General features: G+C 40.7%; 2 gene segments (V, D, J or C); both read right to left on the minus strand.

Annotated features, from left to right (window-relative positions):
- Positions 1 to 376: 376 nt before the first annotated feature.
- Positions 377 to 15,512, minus strand: LOC311274076 (Ig lambda-1 chain C region-like). The segment is given in 2 exons: positions 15,458 to 15,512; positions 377 to 696 (listed from the first exon to the last, which is right to left on the minus strand).
- A 480-nt stretch (positions 15,513 to 15,992) lies between these two features.
- Positions 15,993 to 17,530, minus strand: LOC311274441 (Ig kappa chain C region, B allele-like). The segment is given in 2 exons: positions 17,499 to 17,530; positions 15,993 to 16,578 (listed from the first exon to the last, which is right to left on the minus strand).
- Positions 17,531 to 22,151: the final 4,621 nt, after the last annotated feature.

Consider the following 22,151-nt stretch of genomic DNA (forward strand, 5'->3'; position numbering starts at 1 on the left):
TACATGATGGATCCAAAGTGTTTCATTCTCCACAGAGAGGAGTATCAGCTGAAGTTATGAAACCATTTTATTTCTTATGACTCTTCACAAGATAAAAGACCAAACACTTGATAAATTATTGATCACTTCAAGCTTTATTAGCAAAAACATCAGTCATCATCATGACAGTTATTAAGCACACTCACATCTAGCTGCTGAGCTACACACATCACTCTCTAAGCTGTTGCTGTCCAACACTTTACAGCAGTGTTGTTCTCTGTCACACAAAGCTTTAGTTTCCTCTACAAACATTCAAACTCAGATTGATCAGAGCAGCAGGTGTGTTCCTCTTGCTCCCCCCACACACAGCTCCTGTCCTGGGCTTCAGACAGCCCCTCTAGGCCTGACACTGGCTCCTGCGGATAGACTCGGTCTGGCTGTGGTCACGATGGAAGACCTTGCAGTTGTACAGCTCTCCTCCCATCCAGCGCTGCTTGCTCAGGCTCAGGGTGCTGCTGCTGCTGTAGCGTCCGCTGCTCTCCACCTCTGAGCTGCTCAGGACCCCCTCTGTCACCTCAGTACCGTCCACCTCCCAGCGCACCACGGCTCCCGGAGGAGAGTAGCCGGTCAGCAGGCAGGCCAGCGTGGCCGAGCCCCCGGAGAGCTGCTCGGAGGAGGGGGGAAGCAGAGAGACGGAGGGCCTGACCATGGGGCCAGCTGGAGGGGAGAGCAGAGACACACAAGGAGCAGATTAACTTCCACTGCAGGACAGACAGCTGGACATGAGACACTGATGATACATGACAGAGGTTAACAGTACTGTGGATGAGCTGTGTGCATGATACTGTGATCAGACAGAGGAGAGGAGGTGACACATGGAGGAAATGAGGGTTTAACAAATCAAACTAAATGATAAAAGTTGATGTCATTTTGACTTTAAAAACAATTCATCTTCTACTGTGACACTCAGCATGAATCAGTAAGAATCAGACAAGAAAATGCAACATGACTTTGGTGTAAATCTAATTCAACATTTAACTGAAATCTTCATATCTGCTTTATATTGTTTGACAATAAATAATTCATCCCTTCAGTGATTTTCTTGTTTAAAAATGTAACATCTGTACACAGTTAAAGACTTTGTCATCTGTCTGTTTCACTTCCTTTTCACCACTTTAAACTAACGAGCTGTGAACACAAACTACATCTTTACTGGATGTTCATGAAAACTCACTTATGTATATATAAACTCTACGGCATCAACGTTAGATTTTATACCAAACAACTGCTGACTTTAACAAATTAAGATGAAAGAACATGTTTTTTTCTGAGTGTTAGAAAGCTGCTGAGAGAAATGTTAAAACCAAAGTTTGCTAAAAAACAAATATTTATCGCAAAAATAAGAAAAGAAAAGTCGAAGTCTTTGTCAAATATTATACCACATTATCTATAATACTGAAACAATATTAATCTCAGCACAAAGGTTTCCAAACTGTTATCAGACCAGCTCAATTATTATCAAAAATATCCACAACATGTAAATTATACAGAATACATTCTTGTGTTATCACATTCTGACACAAAACTTTGTCTGATATTTTTAACGTTGCAGAAATAATCAAATCTGTGATACTTACAGTGAATGATGAGTTTGGTTCCTCCACCAAAAGTGTACCACAGTGACACAAACTCATTAAGTGGCCGTACAAAAACCTCCTGCACTGTGAACAAGCATCTATCCACTGAAAACACTCTCTGCTTTTCATATTAACACAGAAATATTCATATTTGTTGAATCTACAAAGATTGTTCAATGTTATGGATTGAAAATATTGAATAAATAAGAATCATTTCTTTCACTTTTCTTGACTTTTCTACTCCTGACAGAGAAACGATCACAGTCTCCTTGAAACAAAGTCATTTCTTCACAGTTTATATCGGTTGATACATGGTTAAATTAACATGATGCTTTTTAAATAATCATAATTTACTGATAACTCAGATTAAACAGATATTAAATATATTATTTATCTCCAGTAACCCTGTGAGTAAATGAAAGGCAGACAAACAGACATATCATACCAACCACAGTGGACACAAACTCATCCTTAAATCCTCAACTGCACTTCTAATATAAATATTTTCCTCTGTTCCATTAAGATCATAGATGGTGTAAATCCAAGCAGTATTTCTCCTGATTTTGTGTCCCACGTTGCCTTCAGTGTGTTGAGAGCAGAGAAATGATTTCCATAGAGAGGAGGCTTTGCATGGTCAGCTGATCCTCCAGTGAACTGAGAAGGTTTATAGTCCTGTGAGTTCAACACTGCAGGACTCAGATCTGTCAGTCAACACAGCAGAAAGCACAACCACCATGACTCTCATCACCATCCTCATCTGGACGCTGGCCTGCTGCTGTTTTACAGGTTGGTTCACTCAGCAACATTTCAGACATGATGTGCTGCCTTTTCTCTCATTTATTTCTGCTGATAAATCAATGATTTGTTTTTGTGTGCAGGATGCAGCGGTCAGGTGACTGTGACTCAGCCTCCAGTAGTGACATTTACTCCAGGATCCACTGTCACTCTCACCTGTAAGACCAGCCAACCTGTTTACATCTGTGATGGTGTAAATTTATGTCTGTTCTGGTATCAACAAAAGTCTGGACAGACCCCAAAGCTCATAATAAGACATTTGAGCACACGTCATTCAGGAACACCAGCTCGGTTCAGTGGCAGTGGAAGCGGGACTGACTTCACTTTGACCATCAGTGGAGTTCAGGCTGAAGATGCAGCAGTTTATTACTGTAAGAGTGTACACAGTGGCCCAGTGTTCACACAGTGATTTTCCGTCGTACAAAAACCTCCCTCAGTCAGACTGCAGAGACACTGAGCTGTTACAGCAGGAACCGACTGCAGCTGCTGAAGAGGAAGAGACTCTGACACAGACCACTGAACACAGAGCTGACAGGAGCCTCACCAAGCACACAATACTTATTAATAATTTAACACTGTTATGATAACTAACATCCCACAGTGGCCATTTTCACCTTATATTTCCAAGATATGAAAAATGTTTCACATATAAATCCAAATATACAAAACCCTGTTACACAACTTTAAAATTATACATTCAAAGTTTTCAGAAGTGTGCTGACTGATATCACTCTTATATCAGTCCATTAGCAGTTGGTGAGCTCAGCTTAGCATGAAGTCTGAAAGTAGGGAGACACAACCCTGACACAGGAACAGGCAGACAACTCCTCAAACACGAAACTTAAAACTGGACTCAAATGGAAAAAAAACTGAAGATGTAATGAGGTGCAGGTGGAGAGACAGGTGGAGAAGCTCAGGTGAGGAGAATGAGGTGAAGAAACAGGAGAACAGGAAAGGAGCTGATTGGCTGGTGAAAACACTGGGAACAGGGCAGAGCTAACGAGGCTGAAGCAGGGCAGGTGTGGAGGGAAAAGCAGGCCGGGGAGGAGCACAGGAACACAGGAGGGAAACAAAGTGCAGACAGACCACAAACATCCAGAAAACACAATGAAAGCAGACAGAAATGTCAGGACCACGACAGCTTTAGAGGTGCTGATGGTCAGATTTACTTGCCTATAGGGACATGCCAGCTGTTTCCACATGTTATCAGTCTTTGTGTTAAGCTAAGCTAAGCTGAAATGTGCCAGCAGGGGGTGATATAGACCTGTTAATGAGGACAAAGTCATGTGAGATCATAAAGATGTGAAATGCAGGATGTTTAAAATGAGGAGAAGAAATGTAAAACAGCTCAAAGTCTACATTTTCTAGATGGACTTTAAACTGTCCAATGATCCTCAAGATGATGAGCTGTCACTCCACCTCACCTCCTCTTTCTCTGTTTCACATGAACAGGTGTGTGTTTGCCTTCTTAAATATATTTTGCATGATTTTAATGCATCACTGCTCCTCAGAGTTTAAGTTCTTATGTCACAGAGAGTCTGAACTGTTTTCATGCACTCACACTGAAAACTGCATCAGGATGATGTCGCCAATAACTCTGATTGTCATGTTGGGTTTTCTGAGTCAGGGAGAGAGATTTTGAAAACGTTTGGTGCAAATTCAGTTTGTTCCTTCAACTTATTTTTTGTTTAACTTGTTTGATTTTTATTCACAAGATTTGTCATTTCTCATTTCAGAGTCTTCTGCAAACAATTTTCTGACTCAGGCTGACAAATCCAAGTCTGTTAGTCTTGGAGGGACTGTGACCATCAGCGCCACAGGGAGTTCAGATATTGATGCTGATCTCAGTTGGTACCTTCAGAAACCTGGACAGGCTCCCAAACTTCTCATATACTCTTCAACATCTCTAAACTCTGGAACGCCGTCTCGATTCAGTGGCAGCTATTCTGGTTCTGACTACACTCTGACCATCAGTGGGGTTCAGGCTGAAGATCTAGGAGATTACTACTGTCTGGGCTACCATAGTGATCTCACGTTCACACAGTGATTCAGAGCCGTACAAAAACCTCCTTCAGTTTGACTGAAGTGAAAACGGCCTGCTGCAGGTGCAGAGGGTTGGTGAAGAGACTGTGATGAGGAGAACTGGTCCAGTGAACACAAGAGTCATCAAGCAGAACCACAATGAATCTAAATAAAGCTGAAACAGACTCACAGACACTCTTCCATATACAGTTTTAAACTCTGAGTTCCTGTCAGTTCATTCAGTTTCTTCTTAAATAAGCTGTGAAAGTTAAATTCTTGTTGGACTATAACCAGTGATGTCAAAAAATCATTTCTGACAGCGACACAAAACAGTCTGAAATAACAACATGTAGGAACACATTTTGTCTTTTATATTTAATACATTTCATTGTATTAATCCAAATGATTTCATTTTCAAAATCTATGATTTTGTGTTTAATTGTCAGAAAGAAATAAAAAAATTATAATTGTCTGGACTCTTCAGTGTGCAATAATATCAGCTATACTGAGATGAACAAGAAGGTATTTTTCATGATGAATATATAATAAAAGAAATACAAAGACGCTGACTCTTCATTATTCACTGTTTTATTAAATGAAAGTTCATAGATGAAGTTTCTCTTGGAGTGAAACTGATCATGTTCAGTTTGAAAGTAAAGAAGATGAAGAAGAATATGCAGAAGATCAGTATTAGACAGCAACATGCAGACTGAAACACTGAGCAGAGAGCTGTGAAACCTGCAGAAACATGTGAACAGAGGAGATCTGTAGCTTCATCAAGATCTCTATCAAAGCAGCAGCATCATCTCCAGACAGGAAGTGTTGCTGAAGCTCTACTCTGAGCAGCGCTCAGGCTCCAGGCTTTGAGCGACAGGGCTCTGTCCATTCAGACTGGCCTCACAGCTCACTGAGCCCGCCTTCCTCCACTGGTCTGCAGAGAGGCTCAGGGTGCTGCTCCAGCCGTAGTGGCCGTCACTCCCCAGGACCTCCGAGCTGTGTGACACCCCTGAGGAGCTGCTGCTGCCCCCCACCTTCCAGCCCAGCCTCCAGGTGGAGGGGAAGCCCCCGCTGGACAGACACACCAGTGTGGCACTGCCCTGCTGCAGCTCCTTACTGGAGGGGGGGAGGACGGTCAGGGTGGGCCGCACCACACCCACTGGAGGAGAGAGAGGGGGGAGGAGAGGGGGAGAGAAGACAAAGTCATGAGAGTGAAGGCTTGGTAATAAAGACACATGACAAACTGCTCACTTCTTATATTTGATCAGCTCAAACAGAATAAGTTGTGCTGCTGTTGCTCTCATAAATCACTCAGTATCAGACCATCAGACACATGATTCAAGTGGAAATGCAACTAAAAAGGTTCACTGATGATGATTATTGACGACATCTTCATGTGTGTTTCATAATGTGTGACAGTGAATAACTCATCCCCGTGATGATTTTCTTCTGTTGAAACTGACAGAGCTGAAACACTCATGTGAACACAGTTCAAACCTTTGTCATCTGTCTCTTTCACTTCCTTTTAACCACATGTAGAATGAATGAAGTGTGAACACAAAGATAAGCTGCATTTACCGATAAAATCATGTTTGTGTTCAACAGGAATCATATTTTAAGTCTAAAAAGTTTTTAAAAGTTAAACATGAATAAATTAAAATAAACTATTGATGCTGTGTTTTGAGCATTTTTAATTTTTCTTCACGAAACGTTCATTTTGATTATTTTTAAGCAGAAACCAATTCAAAGTCATGATAAAGAAGAATATCAAAAAATAGCTGAGCAGTTTTATGTTCCTTAAAATTATACTGAACACTGAATACATTTTGATTTCAGCAAACTTTTGTCTCAGACTGAGAGATCAGCCTCACTTCAGATAAAAATAAACATTTTCAATAACATACAAACATTAAACTTGATCAGAATCTTCTTCAATATTTGATAAAAGTTATATTTGCTACATGTTGTATAAAATAAAAATCTCTGGTACTTACAGTCAACGATGAGTTTGGTTCCTCCACCAAAAGTCCACCACAGTGATACAAACTCATTAAGTGGCCGTACAAAAACCTCCTGCACTGTGAACAAGCATCTATCCACTGAAAACACTCTCTGCTTTTCATATTAACACAGAAATATTCATATTTGTTGAATCTACAAAGATTGTTCAATGTTATGGATTGAAAATATTGAATAAATAAGAATCATTTCTTTCATTTTTCTTGACTTTTCTACTCCTGACAGAGAAACGATCACAGTCTCCTTGAAACAAAGTCATTTCTTCACAGTTTATATCAGTTGATACATGGTTAAATTAACATGATGCTGTTTAAATAATCATAATTTACTGATAACTCAGATTAAACAGATATTAAATATATTATTTATCTCCAGTAAACCCTGTGAGTAAATGAAAGGCAGACAAACAGACATATCATACCAACCACAGTGGACACAAACTCATCCTTAAATCCTCAACTGCACTTCTAATATAAATATTTTCCTCTGCTCCATTAAGATCATAGATGGTGTAAATCCAAGCAGTATTTCTCCTGATTTTGTGTCCCACGTTGCCTTCAGTGTGTTGAGAGCAGAGAAATGATTTCCATAGAGAGGAGGCTTTGCATGGTCAGCTGATCCTCCAGTGAACTGAGAAGGTTTATAGTCCTGTGAGTTCAACACTGCAGGACTCAGATCTGTCAGTCGACACAGCAGAAAGCACAACCACCATGACTCTCATCACCATCCTCATCTGGACGCTGGCCTGCTGCTGTTTTACAGGTTGGTTCACTCAGCAACATTTCAGACATGATGTGCTGCCTTTTCTCTCATTTATTTCTGCTGATAAATCAATGATTTGTTTTTGTGTGCAGGATGCAGCGGTCAGGTGACTGTGACTCAGCCTCCAGTAGTGACATCTGCTCCAGGATCCACTGTCACTCTCACCTGTAAGACCAACCCAGCTGTTTACAATAGTAATTATATGTTCTGGTATCAACAGAAATCTGGACAGACTCCGAAGCTCCTAATAACATATGCGAGCACACGTGAATCAGGAACACCAGCTCGGTTTAGTGGTAGTGGAAGCAGCTCTGACTTCACTTTGACCATCAGTGGAGTTCAGACTGAAGATGCAGCAGTTTATTACTGTCAGAGTTACCACAGTGGTGGAGTGTTCACACAGTGATGTGTCGTCGTACAAAAACCTCCCTCAGTCAGACTGCAGAGACACTGAGCTGTTACAGCAGGAACCGACTGCAGCTGCTGAAGAGGAAGAGACTCTGACACAGACCACTGAACACAGAGCTGACAGGAGCCTCACCAAGCACACAATACTTATTAATATAAATATATTAATATATAAAATATCACATTCAAAATTAACACTGTTATGATAACCAACATCCCACAATCTTTTTTTTCACCTCATATTTTCAAGATCTGAAATAAGCTGAATATATGAAAAGTGAATCACATATAAATCCAAATATACAAAACCCTGTTACATAACTTATGTAACTGGTTCTTATCACAGAAAGTTAGAAGAACAAGATAATTCACAAAAACATCACGTTTTCAGTATTAATGAGCTAGTGCTATCAACATTATGTCTGCCAATACATGTTAACCGTAAGCACTAGCTAAGCTAGCTAGCTAGTCAAGCTAATCAGGTGAGCTAGAAAGCTTGTCAGTGTACATTGCATTAAGCTTTACTGTACTCGTATTAAAAAAAACAATGGCTATTTAGGGCAGTGTAGTCTAATTCATAAATTTGGCTTTTCCTCATGGCTGTTTAGTCTCATCTGGTCCCAGGCCAGAGGCCATTGTTTCCAACAACTTTGTCTGAGGGCAGGTGAATCCCTCCTGGTCTCAGGGCAGAAGTTGTATTTTTCTGTTTTAAGGCAACGTAGTTGGACGAAAGGGAGTCAACTGTCTCATCTGGTCTCAGGGCAGAAGTTGTTCTGTAGGATTTTCCTCATGGCTGTTTAGTCTCATCTGGTCTCAGGGCAGAGACCATTGTTTCCCACAATGAAGGCAGGTGAATCCCTCCTGTTCTCAGGGCAGAAGTGATGGGGATGATAAGTTAAAAGCCATGTTCCCGACAGTTGTGGGCAAAAAGAATCATACTTTGCTGATGGACTTGTGTGCGCCATTAAAGCAGTCCGAGCACAAGTTGGTGGAGCTTATTTGTGTGCGGGGGTTAAAGTGCAGAGCTCCGCGACCACATGCTGAATGCCGCCCATACTAAAGACTTGACGCTGGCCGGAGCCTATGAGTGCTTGTAAAGAACTACAGGGGAGGGGAGAAGTGGTTGGATGGTGTAGTAACTGATGTTTTGGGTCCGGTAACATATTTGGTGTCGGTAAATGGAACATGTGTAAAAAGAAATGTAAATCAGATGCTGGATGCAAAGAGAAAGAATGTGACTCCAGAACAAACTGTGACTAACACTGAAGGAGTCTGGGATTACCCCATTGATCCTGGAGACACTGAGACTGTCACTGTGGTCTGCGAGCAGATCCCTGAGGATCACCACAGCTCAGTGGAGACTGACCGAGTTCTGAATGATTCCTCAAGCTCAGGATGCATGGAGCGCCCTAAAAGAAATGTGCGTCCTCCTCAACGTTTGGACTTATAATGGATTTAGAGAAAGGGACTCAAAGTCTCATACTATGGACACGGATCCTACTTCACACAAGTTGGTTAAGTTGGAGAACTTGTTAGTATCTGAGGTTTGCATTGTTGTTTTTACCTTGTACGGTGAACTTTGTTCAAAAGAAGGGAACTTTAAAAGAAAAAATATGTGTTAAGTCTAAGCTACAGGGGAGGAGCTGTGGTGTTTAAAAGAAACAAAGCAAAATAAAAAAGTATAACAGTGAGAGGAAGGTACTTTTGTACTGTGTTGCCACTGATGTTCACTGGTTGCTGTGTTGTAACCTGTTCATGCCTATAGGGGGCGCTTGTGCTGATGGCGGTGTTCTTCCCAGCAGTCGGGCAATGAAGAAGCTAACGTTCGCTAGCCTGGATTCTCGTTTTTCACCCGAGGTAGCTTTTCCACACAGTCTGCCGACACAACACACATGTATCAGTCTCTATGTTAAGCTAAGCTAAATCAGAATTAAGATAACCTACATCTTGCACTACCAATTTCCTGACTAAGGACAGGGCTCAGGCTTTCTCTTGTTTTATTTTAAAGAATGATGATATTTTTCTGATGCATCTTGACCTGGAGATACAAATGAGATTCAGTGTTTTTCTCACTATAACCTGTGATAGTTGTGTCTCACTGCCACAAGATTCACACAGCTCTATTTTTCCAACATTTAAAAGGATGCTATGCTATCACAAGTCACAACTAGTGAGAAAGAAGTCTAAATAACAGGATTCAGGGAAAAAGTGAATACATTCAAAATCAGTCAATAATGGTGTCAGTTCATAGTGAGGTCAGTGTTGATGAAGTGTGCCAGCAGGGGGTGATATAGACCTGTTAATGAGGACAAAGTCATGTGAGATCATAAAGATGTGAAATGCAGGATGTTTAAAATGAGGAGAAGAAATGTAAAACAGCTCAAAGCCTAAATTTTCTAGATGGACTTTAAACTGTCCAATGATCCTCAAGATGATGAGCTGTCACTCCACCTCACCTCCTCTTTTTCTGTTTCACATGAACAGGTGTGTGTTTGCCTTCTTAAATATATTTTGCATGATTTTAATGCATCACTGCTCCTCAGAGTTTAAGTTCTTATGTCACAGAGAGTCTGAACTGTTTTCATGCACTCACACTGAGAACTGCATCAGGATGATGTCGCCAATAACTCTGATTGTCATGTTGGGTTTTCTGAGTCAGGGTGAGAGATTTTGAAAACGTTTGGTGCAAATTCAGTTTGTTCCTTCAACTTAATTTGTGTTTAACTTTTTAAAGTTTTTATTCAAAAGATTTGTCATTTCTCATTTCAGAGTCTTCTGCAGATTTTCTGTCTCAGGCTGAAAAATCCAAGTCTGTTAGTCTTGGAGGGACTGTGACCATCAGCGCCACAGGGAGTTCAAATATTGGTGGTGATCTCAGTTGGTACCTTCAGAAACCTGGACAGGCGACCAAACTCCTGATATATGGTTCATCAACTCGCTTCTCTGGAACTCCGTCTCGATTCAGTGGCAGCTATTCTGGTTCTGACTACACTCTGACCATCAGTGGGGTTCAGGCTGAAGATGTAGGAGATTACTACTGTATGGGTGTTGGTTCAACGTTCACACAGTGATTCAGAGCCGTACAAAAACCTCCTTCAGTTTGACTGAAGTGAAAACGGCCTGCTGCAGGTGCAGAGGGTTGGTGAAGAGACTGTGATGAGGAGAACTGGTCCAGTGAACACAAGAGTCATCAAGCAGAACCACAATGAATCTAAATAAAGCTGAAACAGACTCACAGACACTCTTCCATATACAGTTTAAACTCTATTTTCCTGTCAGTTCATTCAGTTTCTTCATAAATAAGCTGTGAAAGTTAGATTCTTGTTGGACTATAACCAGTGATGTCAAAAAATAATTTCTGACAGCTAAACAAAACAGTCTGAAATAACAACAGTTCATGTAGGAACACATTCAGTGTTTTATATTTCATACTCTTCATTTTATTAATCCAAATGATTTCATTTTCAAAATGTATGATTTCATGTTTAATTGTCTGAAGCATGCAATAATATCAGTTATCATACTGAGATGATCAAGAAGGTATTTTTCATGATGAACATATAATAAAAGAAATACAGAGACACTGACTCTTCATTATTCACTGTTTTATTAAATGAAAGTTCATAGATGAAGTTTCTCTTGGAGTGAAACTGATCATGTTCAGTTTGAAAGTAAAGAAGATGAAGAAGAATATGCAGAAGATCAGTATTAGACAGCAACATGCAGACTGAAACACTGAGCAGAGAGCTGTGAAACCTGCAGAAACATGTGAACAGAGGAGATCTGTAGCTTCATCAAGATCTCTATCAAAGCAGCAGCATCATCTCCAGACAGGAAGTGTTGCTGAAGCTCTACTCTGAGCAGCGCTCAGGCTCCAGGCTTTGAGCGACAGGGCTCTGTCCATTCAGACTGGCCTCACAGCTCACTGAGCCCGCCTTCCTCCACTGGTCTGCAGAGAGGCTCAGGGTGCTGCTCCAGCCGTAGTGGCCGTCACTCCCCAGGACCTCCGAGCTGTGTGACACCCCTGAGGAGCTGCTGCTGCCCCCCACCTTCCAGCCCAGCCTCCAGGTGGAGGGGAAGCCCCCGCTGGACAGACACACCAGTGTGGCACTGCCCTGCTGCAGCTCCTTACTGGAGGGGGGGAGGACGGTCAGGGTGGGCCGCACCACACCCACTGGAGGAGAGAGAGGGGGGAGGAGAGGGGGAGAGAAGACAAAGTCATGAGAGTGAAGGCTTGGTAATAAAGACACATGACAAACTGCTCACTTCTTATATTTGATCAGCTCAAACAGAATAAGTTGTGCTGCTGTTGCTCTCATAAATCACTCAGTATCAGACCATCAGACACATGATTCAAGTGGAAATGCAACTAAAAAGGTTCACTGATGATGATTATTGACGACATCTTCATGTGTGTTTCATAATGTGTGACAGTGAATAACTCATCCCTGTGATGATTTTCTTCTGTTGAAACTGACAGAGCTGAAACACTCATGTGAACACAGTTCAAACCTTTGTCATCTGTCTCTTTCACTTCCTTTTAACCACATGTAGAGTGAATGAAGCGTGAACACAAAGATAAGCTGCATTTACCGATAAAATCATGTTTGTGTTCAACAGGAATCAGATTTTAAATCTAAAAAGTTTTTAAATGTTAAAAATTAATTAATTAAAATAAACTATTGATACTGTGTTTTGAGCATTTTTAATTTTTCTTCACGAAACGTTCATTTTGATTATTTTTAAGCAGAAACCAATTCAAAGTAATGATAAAGAAGAATATCAAAAATAGCTGAGCAGTTTTATGTTCCTTAAAATTATACTGAACACTGAATACATTTTGATTTCAGCAAACTTTTGTCTCAGATTGAGAGATCAGCCTCACTTCAGATAAAAATAAACATTTCCAATAACATACAAACATTAAACTTGATCAGAATCTTGTTCAATATTTGATAAAAGTTATATTTGCTATATGTTGTATAAAATAAAAATCTCTGGTACTTACAGTCAACGATGAGTTTGGTTCCTCCACCAAAAGTGTACCACAGTGATACAAACTCATTAAGTGGCCGTACAAAAACCTCCTGCACTGTGAACAAGCATCTATCCACTGAAAACACTCTCTGCTTTTCATATTTACACAGAAATATTTACATTTGTTGAATCTACAAAGATTGTTCAATGTTATGGATTGAAAATATTGAATAAATAAGAATCGTTTCTGTCATTTTTCTTGACTTTTCTACTCCTGACAGAGAAATGATCACAGTCTCCTTGAAACAAAGTCATTTCTTCACAGTTTATATCAGTTGATACATGGTTAAATTAACATGATGCTTTTTAAATAATCATAATTTACTGATAACTCATATTAAACAGATATTAAATATATTATTTATCTCCAGTAAACCCTGTGAGTAATGAAAGGCAGACAAACAGACATATATCAACCACAGTGGACACAAACTCATCCTTAAATCCTCAACTGCACTTCTAATATAAATATTTTCCTCTGCTCCATTAAGATCATAGATGGTGTAAATCCAAGCAGTATTTCTCCTGATTTTGTGTCCCACGTTGCCTTCAGTGTGTTGAGAGCAGAGAAATGATTTCCATAGAGAGGAGGCTTTGCATGGTCAGCTGATCCTCCAGTGAACTGAGAAGGTTTATAGTCCTGTGAGTTCAACACTGCAGGACTCAGATCTGTCAGTCAACACAGCAGAAAGCACAACCACCATGACTCTCATCACCATCCTCATCTGGACGCTGGCCTGCTGCTGTTTTACAGGTTGGTTCACTCAGCAACATTTCAGACATGATGTGCTGCCTTTTCTCTCATTTATTTCTGCTGATAAATCAATGATTTGTTTTTGTGTGCAGGATGCAGCGGTCAGGTGACTGTGACTCAGCCTCCAGTAGTGACATTTACTCCAGGATCCACTGTCACTCTCACCTGTAAGACCAACCCAGCTGTTTATGGTGGTGATCGTCTGTTCTGGTATCAACAGAAATCCGGACAGACCACAAAGCTCCTAATAAGATATGCGAGCACACGTCAATCAGGAACACCAGCTCGGTTTAGTGGCAGTGGAAGCAGCTCTGACTTCACTTTGACCATCAGTGGAGTTCAGACTGAAGATGCAGCAGTTTATTACTGTCAGAGTGTCCATGTAATCAGCAGTGCTATTGTGTTCACACAGTGATTTGTCGTCGTACAAAAACCTCCCTCAGTCAGACTGCAGAGACACTGAGCTGTTACAGCAGGAACCGACTGCAGCTGCTGAAGAGGAAGAGACTCTGACACAGACCACTGAACACAGAGCTGACAGGAGCCTCACCAAGCACACAATACTTATTAATAATTTAACACTGTTATGATAACTAACATCTCACAATGTCCATTTTCACCTTACATTTTCAAGATATGAAATAAGCAAAATACATGAAAAGTGTATCGCACATAAATCCATATACAAAACCCTGTACCACAACTTTAAAGTTATACATCAGAAGTGTGCTGACTGATATCACTCTTATATCAGTCCATCAGCAGTCAATTAGCTTAGCCTGACATGAAGTCTGAAAGTCGGGAGACACAGGTTGCTTGGCTTGATCCAAGTGCTAGAAAATCCATATTTACATTGAAATTACCAAATATAAAAAGACAAAAACCGTGACACAGGAACAGGCAGACAACTCCTCAAACACTAAACTGAAAACTGGACTCAAACGGAAACAAAACTGATGATGTAATGAGGTGCAGGTGGAGAGATAGGTGGAGAAGCTCAGGTGAGGAGGATGAGGTGAAGAAACAGGAGAACAGGAAAGGAGCTGATTGGCTGGTGAAAACACTGGGAACAGGGCAGAGCTAACGAGGCTGAAGCAGGGCAGGTGTGGAGGGAAAAGCAGGCCGGGGAGGAGCACAGGAACACAGGAGGGAAACAAAGTGCAGACAGACCACAAACATCCAGAAAACACAATGAAACCAGACAGAAATGTCAGGACCACGACAGCTTTAGAGGTGCTGATGGTCAGATTTACTTGTCTATAGGGACATGCCAGCTGTTTCCACATGTTATCAGTCTTTGTGTTAAGCTAAGCTGAAGTGTGCCAGCAGGGGGTGATATAGACCTGTTAATGAGGACAAAGTCATGTGAGATCATAAAGATGTGAAATGCAGGATGTTTAAAATGAGGAGAAGAAATGTAAAACAGCTCAAAGTCTAAATTTTCTAGATGGACTTTAAACTGTCCAATGATCCTCAAGATGATGAGCTGTCACTCCACCTCACCTCCTCTTTTTCTGTTTCACATGAACAGGTGTGTGTTTGCCTTCTTAAATATATTTTGCATGATTTTAATGCATCACTGCTCCTCAGAGTTTAAGTTCTTATGTCACAGAGAGTCTGAACTGTTTTCATGCACTCACACTGAGAACTGCATCAGGATGATGTCGCCAATAACTCTGATTGTCATGTTGGGTTTTCTGAGTCAGGGTGAGACATTTTGAAAACGTTTGGTGCAAATTCAGTTTGTTCCTTCAACTTATTTTTTGTTTAACTTGTTTGATTTTTATTCACAAGATTTGTCATTTCTCATTTCAGAGTCTTCTGCAAACAATTTTCTGACTCAGGCTGACAAATCCAAGTCTGTTAGTCTTGGAGGGACTGTGACCATCAGCGCTACAGGGAGTTCAAATATTGGTCCTGATCTGAGTTGGTACCTTCAGAAACCTGGACAGGCTCCCAAACTTCTGATATACAGGTCATTAACTCTAAACTCTGGAACTCCGTCTCGATTCAGTGGCAGTAAATCTGGTTCTCAATACACTCTGACCATCAGTGGTGTTCAGGCTGAAGATGTAGGAGATTACTACTGTCTGGGTGCCCATGGTGGTGGAGTGTTCACACAGTGATTCAGAGCCGCACAAAAACCTCCTCCAGTTTGACTGAAGTGAAAACGGCCTGCTGCAGGTGCAGAGGGTTGGTGAAGAGACTGTGATGAGGAGAACTGGTCCAGTGAACACAAGAGTCATCAAGCAGAACCACAATGAATCTAAATAAAGCTGAAACAGACTCACAGACACTATTCCATATACAGTTTTAAACTTCAGTGTCTCTGCACAATGTTGATGCCAAAATGCAACATCAGCCAAGCTTCATATGAAAACAAAGAATATATACAACATATAAATGACCTCAAAATGTCTTGTTTTATCACATTATTGTGCAATATTAAATAGAGTATGTCATGTTGTACCTACATGATGAATCCAAAGTGTTTCATTCTCCACAGAGAGGAGTATCAGCTGGAGTTATGAAACCATTTTATTTCTTATGACTCTTCACAAGATAAAAGACCAAACACTTGATAAAGTTATTGATCACTTCAAGCTTTATTAGCAAAAACATCAGTCATCATCATGACAGTTATTAAGCACACTCACATCTAGCTGCTGAGCTACACACATCACTCTCTAAGCTGTTGCTGTGCAACACTTTACAGCAGTGTTGTTCTCTGTCACACAAAGCTTTAGTTTCCTCTACAAACATTCAAACTCAGATAGATCAGAGCAGCAGGTGTGTTCCTCATGCTCCCCCCACACACAGCTCCTGTCCTGGGCTTCAGACAGCCCCTCTAGGCCTGACACTGGCTCCTGCGGATAGACTCGGTCTGGCTGTGGTCACGATGGAAGACCTTGCAGTTGTACAGCTCTCCTCCCATCCAGCGCTGCTTGCTCAGGCTCAGGGTGCTGCTGCTGCTGTAGCGTCCGCTGCTCTCCACCTCTGAGCTGCTCAGGACCCCCTCTGTCACCTCAGTACCGTCCACCTCCCAGCGCACCACGGCTCCCTGAGGAGAGTAGCCGGTCAGCAGGCAGGCCAGCGTGGCCGAGCCCCCGGAGAGCTGCTCAGAGGAGGGGGGAAGCAGAGAGACGGAGGGCCTGACCATGGGGCCAGCTGGAGGGGAGAGCAGAGACACACAAGGAGCAGATTAACTTCCACTGCAGGACAGACAGCTGGACATGAGACACTGATGACACATGACAGAGGTTAACAGTACTGTGGATGAGCTGTGTGCATGATGCTGTGATCAGACAGAGGAGAGGAGGTGACACATGGAGGAAATGAGGGTTTAACAAATCAAACTAAATGATAAAAGTTGATGTCATTTTGACTTTTAAAACAATTCATCTCCTACTGTGACACTCAGCATGAATCAGTAAGAATCAGACAATAAAATGCAACATGACTTTGGTGTAAATCTAATTCAACATTTAACTGAAATCTTCATATCTGCTTTATATTGTTTGACAATAAATAATTCATCCCTTCAGTGATTTTCTTGTTTAAAAATGTAACATCTGTACACAGTTAAAGACTTTGTCATATGTCTGTTTCACTTCCTTTTCACCACTTTAAACTAACGAGCTGTGAACACAAACTACATCTTTACTGGTTGTTCATAAAAACACACATATTTATATTTAAATTGTACAACACCCACGCTAGATTTTATACTAAACAATTGTTGAATTTTACAAATTAGAAAATAAACATGTTTTTTTTCTGAGTGTTAGAAAGCTGCTGAGAGAAATGTTACAACCAACGTTTGCTAAAAAACAAATATTTATCGCAAAAATAAGAAAAGAAAAGTCGAGGTCTTTGTCAAATATTATACCACATTATCTATAATACTGAAACAATATTAATCTCAGCACAAAGGTTTCCAAACTGTTATCAGACCAGCTCAATTATTATCAAAAAATATCCACAACATGTAAATTATACAGAATAAATTCTTGTGTTTTCACATTCTGACACAAAACTTTGTCTAATATTTTTAATGCTGCAGAAATAATAAAATATGTGATACTTACAGTGAATGATGAGTTTGGTTCCTCCACCAAAAGTCCACCACAGTGATACAAACTCATTAAGTGGCCGTACAAAAACCTCCTGCACTGTGAACAAGCATCTATCCACTGAAAACACTCTCTGCTTTTCATATTAACACAGAAATATTCATATTTGTCGAATCTACAAAGATTGTTCAGTGTTATGGATTGAAAATATTGAATAAATAAGAATCATTTCTTTCATTTTTCTTGACTTTTCTACTCCTGACAGAGAAACGATCACAGTCTCCTTGAAACAAAGTCATTTCTTCACAGTTTATATCAGTTGATACATGGTTAAATTAACATGATGCTTTAAAATAATCATAATTTACTGATAACTCATATTAAACAGATATTAAATATATTATTTATCGCCAGTAAACCCTGTGAGTAAATGAAAGGCAGACAAACAGACATATCATACCAACCACAGTGGACACACACTCATCCTTAAATCCTCAACTGCACTTCTAATATAAATATTTTCCTCTGCTCCATTAAGATCATAGATGGTGTAAATCCAAGCAGTATTTCTCCTGATTTTGTGTCCCACGTTGCCTTCAGTGTGTTGAGATCAGAGAAATGATTTCCATAGAGAGGAGGCTTTGCATGGTCAGCTGATCCTCCAGTGAACTGAGAAGGTTTATAGTCCTGTGAGTTCAACACTGCAGGACTCAGATCTGTCAGTCAACACAGCAGAAAGCACAACCACCATGACTCTCATCACCATCCTCATCTGGACGCTGGCCTGCTGCTGTTTTACAGGTTGGTTCACTCAGCAACATTTCAGACATGATGTGCTGCCTTTTCTCTCATTTATTTCTGCTGATAAATCAATGATTTGTTTTTGTGTGCAGGATGCAGCGGTCAGGTGACTGTGACTCAGCCTGCAGTAGTGACATCTGCTCCAGGATCCACTGTCACTCTCACCTGCAAGACAAACCCAGCTGTTTACAGATTCAGTGATGGTGATGGTATGTTCTGGTATCAACAGAAATCTGGACAGTCTCCAAAGCTCCTAATCAAAGTTGTGAGCACACGTGTATCAGGAACACCAGCTCGGTTTAGTGGCAGTGGAAGCAGCTCTGACTTCACTTTGACCATCAGTGGAGTTCAGACTGAAGATGCAGCAGTTTATTACTGTCAGAGTGCCCATTATATCAGCAGTGCTTGGGTGTTCACACAGTGATTTGCCGTCGTACAAAAACCTCCCTCAGTCAGACTGCAGAGACACTGAGCTGTTACAGCAGGAACCGACTGCAGCTGCTGAAGAGGAAGAGACTCTGACACAGACCACTGAACACAGAGCTGACAGGAGCCTCACCAAGCACACAATACTTATTAATAATTTAACACTGTTATGATAACTAACATCCCACAATGGCCATTTTCACCTCACATTTTCAAGGTATGAAGTAGGCAAAACATATGAAAAGTGTATCACACATAAATCCAAATACACAAAACCCTGTTACACAACTTTAAAGTTATACATCAGAATTGTGCTGACTGATATGACTCTTATATCAATCAGTCCATCAGCAGTCAATTAGGGTAAGGGTATAATGTATTTAGGGCCGACCGTCCCAAGAAAGGGGGCGGGGTTGCAATTTATTGTAAATCAAAATGTAATGTAAATGTCCTGCAGTCCAAATCAATCAGTAAACAGTTTGAGTTCTTAGCCATAAATCTTGAAATTTAGAATGGGTTTTTCATTACTGTTGTGGGCTGCTATAGACCCCCATCAGCTACTGCTGAAGCGCTAACTTCTCTGAATCAGCTATTAGCTGACATGAGCTATAATGAAATAATATTAACTGGTGATCTCAATTGCGATTGGCTAAATTCTAAACCCGATGCCTTTAAAGATTCCTGTGTTTCATTAAATCTTATACAGCCCATTGAAAGCCCCACACACCCCAATTTGAAGTGTCCAGACAAATCATCTTTAATTGACTTGTTTTTGACTAATGCTCCACACAAGTATTCTATGTCAGGTGTCTTTGCAAACGATATAAGTGACCACTGTGTGATTGCTGCAGTCAGAAATGCCCAAATTCCAAAATCCAAACCTCGTATTTAGATAAAACGTAATATGAAGGCCTTTGTTGAACAGGGGTTCTTCCATGATTTATATAATATTAACTGGGACCCTATTGAATTAATTGATGATGTAGAGACTGCATGGCAATTCTTCCCTGAGGGTTTCTCTTCCCTGCTTGATAAGCATGCTCCCTTCAGAAAATATAAGGTCAACCTTTCTTATCAAAAAAGCAAAGTCCAGTTTTTATCTTTCTGCAAAAACGAAAAATTTAAACGACCCTAAAAAATTTTGGAAAGTGATCAAATCTATCTCAGCCACTGATAATCATAGCAAACTCCCATCCTGTATTTTTAATGATGCTACTACTGTAACTGATAGGGCTACTATACTTGATTGTTTTGATAATAATTTTTCTGCCTCTGGTTCCCTATTCTGTATGTCTTCTTCCACGATTGCTATGCCTGCCCTTGATCTTGTGTCTTCTGCCCTAGATGTTGGTAACATGTCTCTAGGCCATATCTCTGCTGGTCAACCTTCCTTTGTTTTAAGGTTGTTCTCAGTGGAAGAGGTCCGTAGAGCTCTTTTCTCTCTCGACATTTCTAAATCTGCAAGCCCAGACCACTTGGAACCATATTTTTTAAAGCTAGCTGCTGATTTTATTGCCAAACCTCTCCAATATCTTTTTAATCTCTCTATCACTACGAATTGTATTCCTGAAATTTGGAAAGTTGCTTATGTCCTTCCCCTTTTGAAAGGAGGGGACCCTACTTGTTTAAATAATTATCGACCTATCTCCAAGTTGTCCATCCTGTCGAAGGTCCTTGAAGGTCTAGTAAATGACCAGTTGAAGGATTTCCTTCATACTTACAACATTCTCTCCCCCTATCAATCCGGCTTCAGGAAACAAGATAGCACAACTACAGCCACCCTTAAACTCACCAACGATATAATAGAATGGCTGGATCATAAGAAATTTTGTACAGCTCTCTTTGTTGACCATTCTAAGGCCTTCGACACAGTCGATCATTCTATTCTGAAGCGACGACTGCTTGACATAGGTTTATCCAAGCAGGCCGTTGGTTGGTTTGATTATTATTTGTCTAATAGAAAACAATGTGTTTATTTTGAAGGCAGCTCATCCACACTGCTAAATGTTTCTACCGGTGTGCCTCAGGGCTCAGTTCTGGGCCCGATTTTGTTTGTTATTTATGTAAATACATTGGGCAGAAACATCCCAAATGCCAAATTTCATTTTTATGCTGATGACACGGTTATATACTGTTGTGGCTCCACTCTTGCCGAGGCCCTTGGCAACTTACAGATTGCTTTTAACCTTGTGGAAAGTCAGCTCATTGAATCAAGACTCGTCTTAAATGCTGCCAAAACTAAACTGATGATATTTTCCAATGGCAGGGGGGTACCTGTGTCTCCTCCCAGCATTTTGTCATTACAAGGGTGTGAGATTGAACTTCTGTCCTGTTACAAGTATCTCGGCATTTTAATCAATGATCGCCTTCTTTTAAACCACATGTAGAAAACCTGGTAAAAAAATTAAGACTGAAACTGGGATTCTTTTTCTGTCACAGATCATGTTTTTCTTTTTCTACCAGGAAAAAGTTGGTTGCTGCCACTTTCCTCCCTGTATTTGATTATGGCGACCTCTTATATATGTATGCCCCTGCAAATTGTCTGCGTTCTCTGGACACCGTGAATCATGGTGCCTTAAGGTTTGTCACTGGATGTAAAGCCCTCACTCACCACTGCACTTTATATGCTCGAGTTGAGTGGCCATCTCTGGCAGCACGGCGCCTTATACATTGGCATATTTTTATTTATAAAGCCATCTTGGGTCGCTCCCCCAATATATATGTAATTATTTCTCCAAATCCCAAAGCGGTTACCGCTTGCGTTCTAACGAGTTTTATGTATTAAACGTGCCCAAAGTTAATTCTGAATTTGGTAAGCACTGCTTTAAGTACGCTGCACCTGCTGCTTGGAATTAACTGCAGAAAACTCTAAAGTTAAAGGAGCTCATCAACCTTGGATCTTTGAAAACTCGTGTGAGAGAAATTGGAGCAGCTTCATACCGCACTTGTTCTTGTTTTAATGTGAATCCGGAGCTTTAGTCCTGTTGCTTCTATTTTGTAATGTATTTCATCTCTGTTGCTGTGTGATTTCTGTGTCTTGTAATTGTTGCAACTTTTCTATGCTGCTGTCTTCCCTTGAAAAAGAGACCATTGTGTCTCAACGGGACCGACCTGGTTAAATAAAGGCAAATAAAAAAATAATAAAAAATAATTAGCTTAGACTGACATGAAGGCTGAAAGTCGGGGGACACAGGTTGCTTGGCTCGATCCAAGTGCTAGAAAATCCACATTTACATTGAAATTACCAAATATAAAAAAACTAAAACCCTGACACAGGAACAGGCAGACAACTCCTCAAACACGAAACTGAAAACTGGACTCAAATAGAAAAAAACTGACGATGTAATGAGGTGCAGGCGGAGAGACAGGTGGAGAAGCTCAGGTGAAGAGAATGAGGTGAAACAGGAGGACAGGAAAGGAGCTGATTGGCTGGTGAAAACA

This window comes from Pagrus pagrus, assembly GCF_965226575.1.
Source record: "Pagrus pagrus genome assembly, chromosome: 18".
In the NCBI taxonomy this organism is placed as follows: domain Eukaryota; kingdom Metazoa; phylum Chordata; class Actinopteri; order Spariformes; family Sparidae; genus Pagrus; species Pagrus pagrus.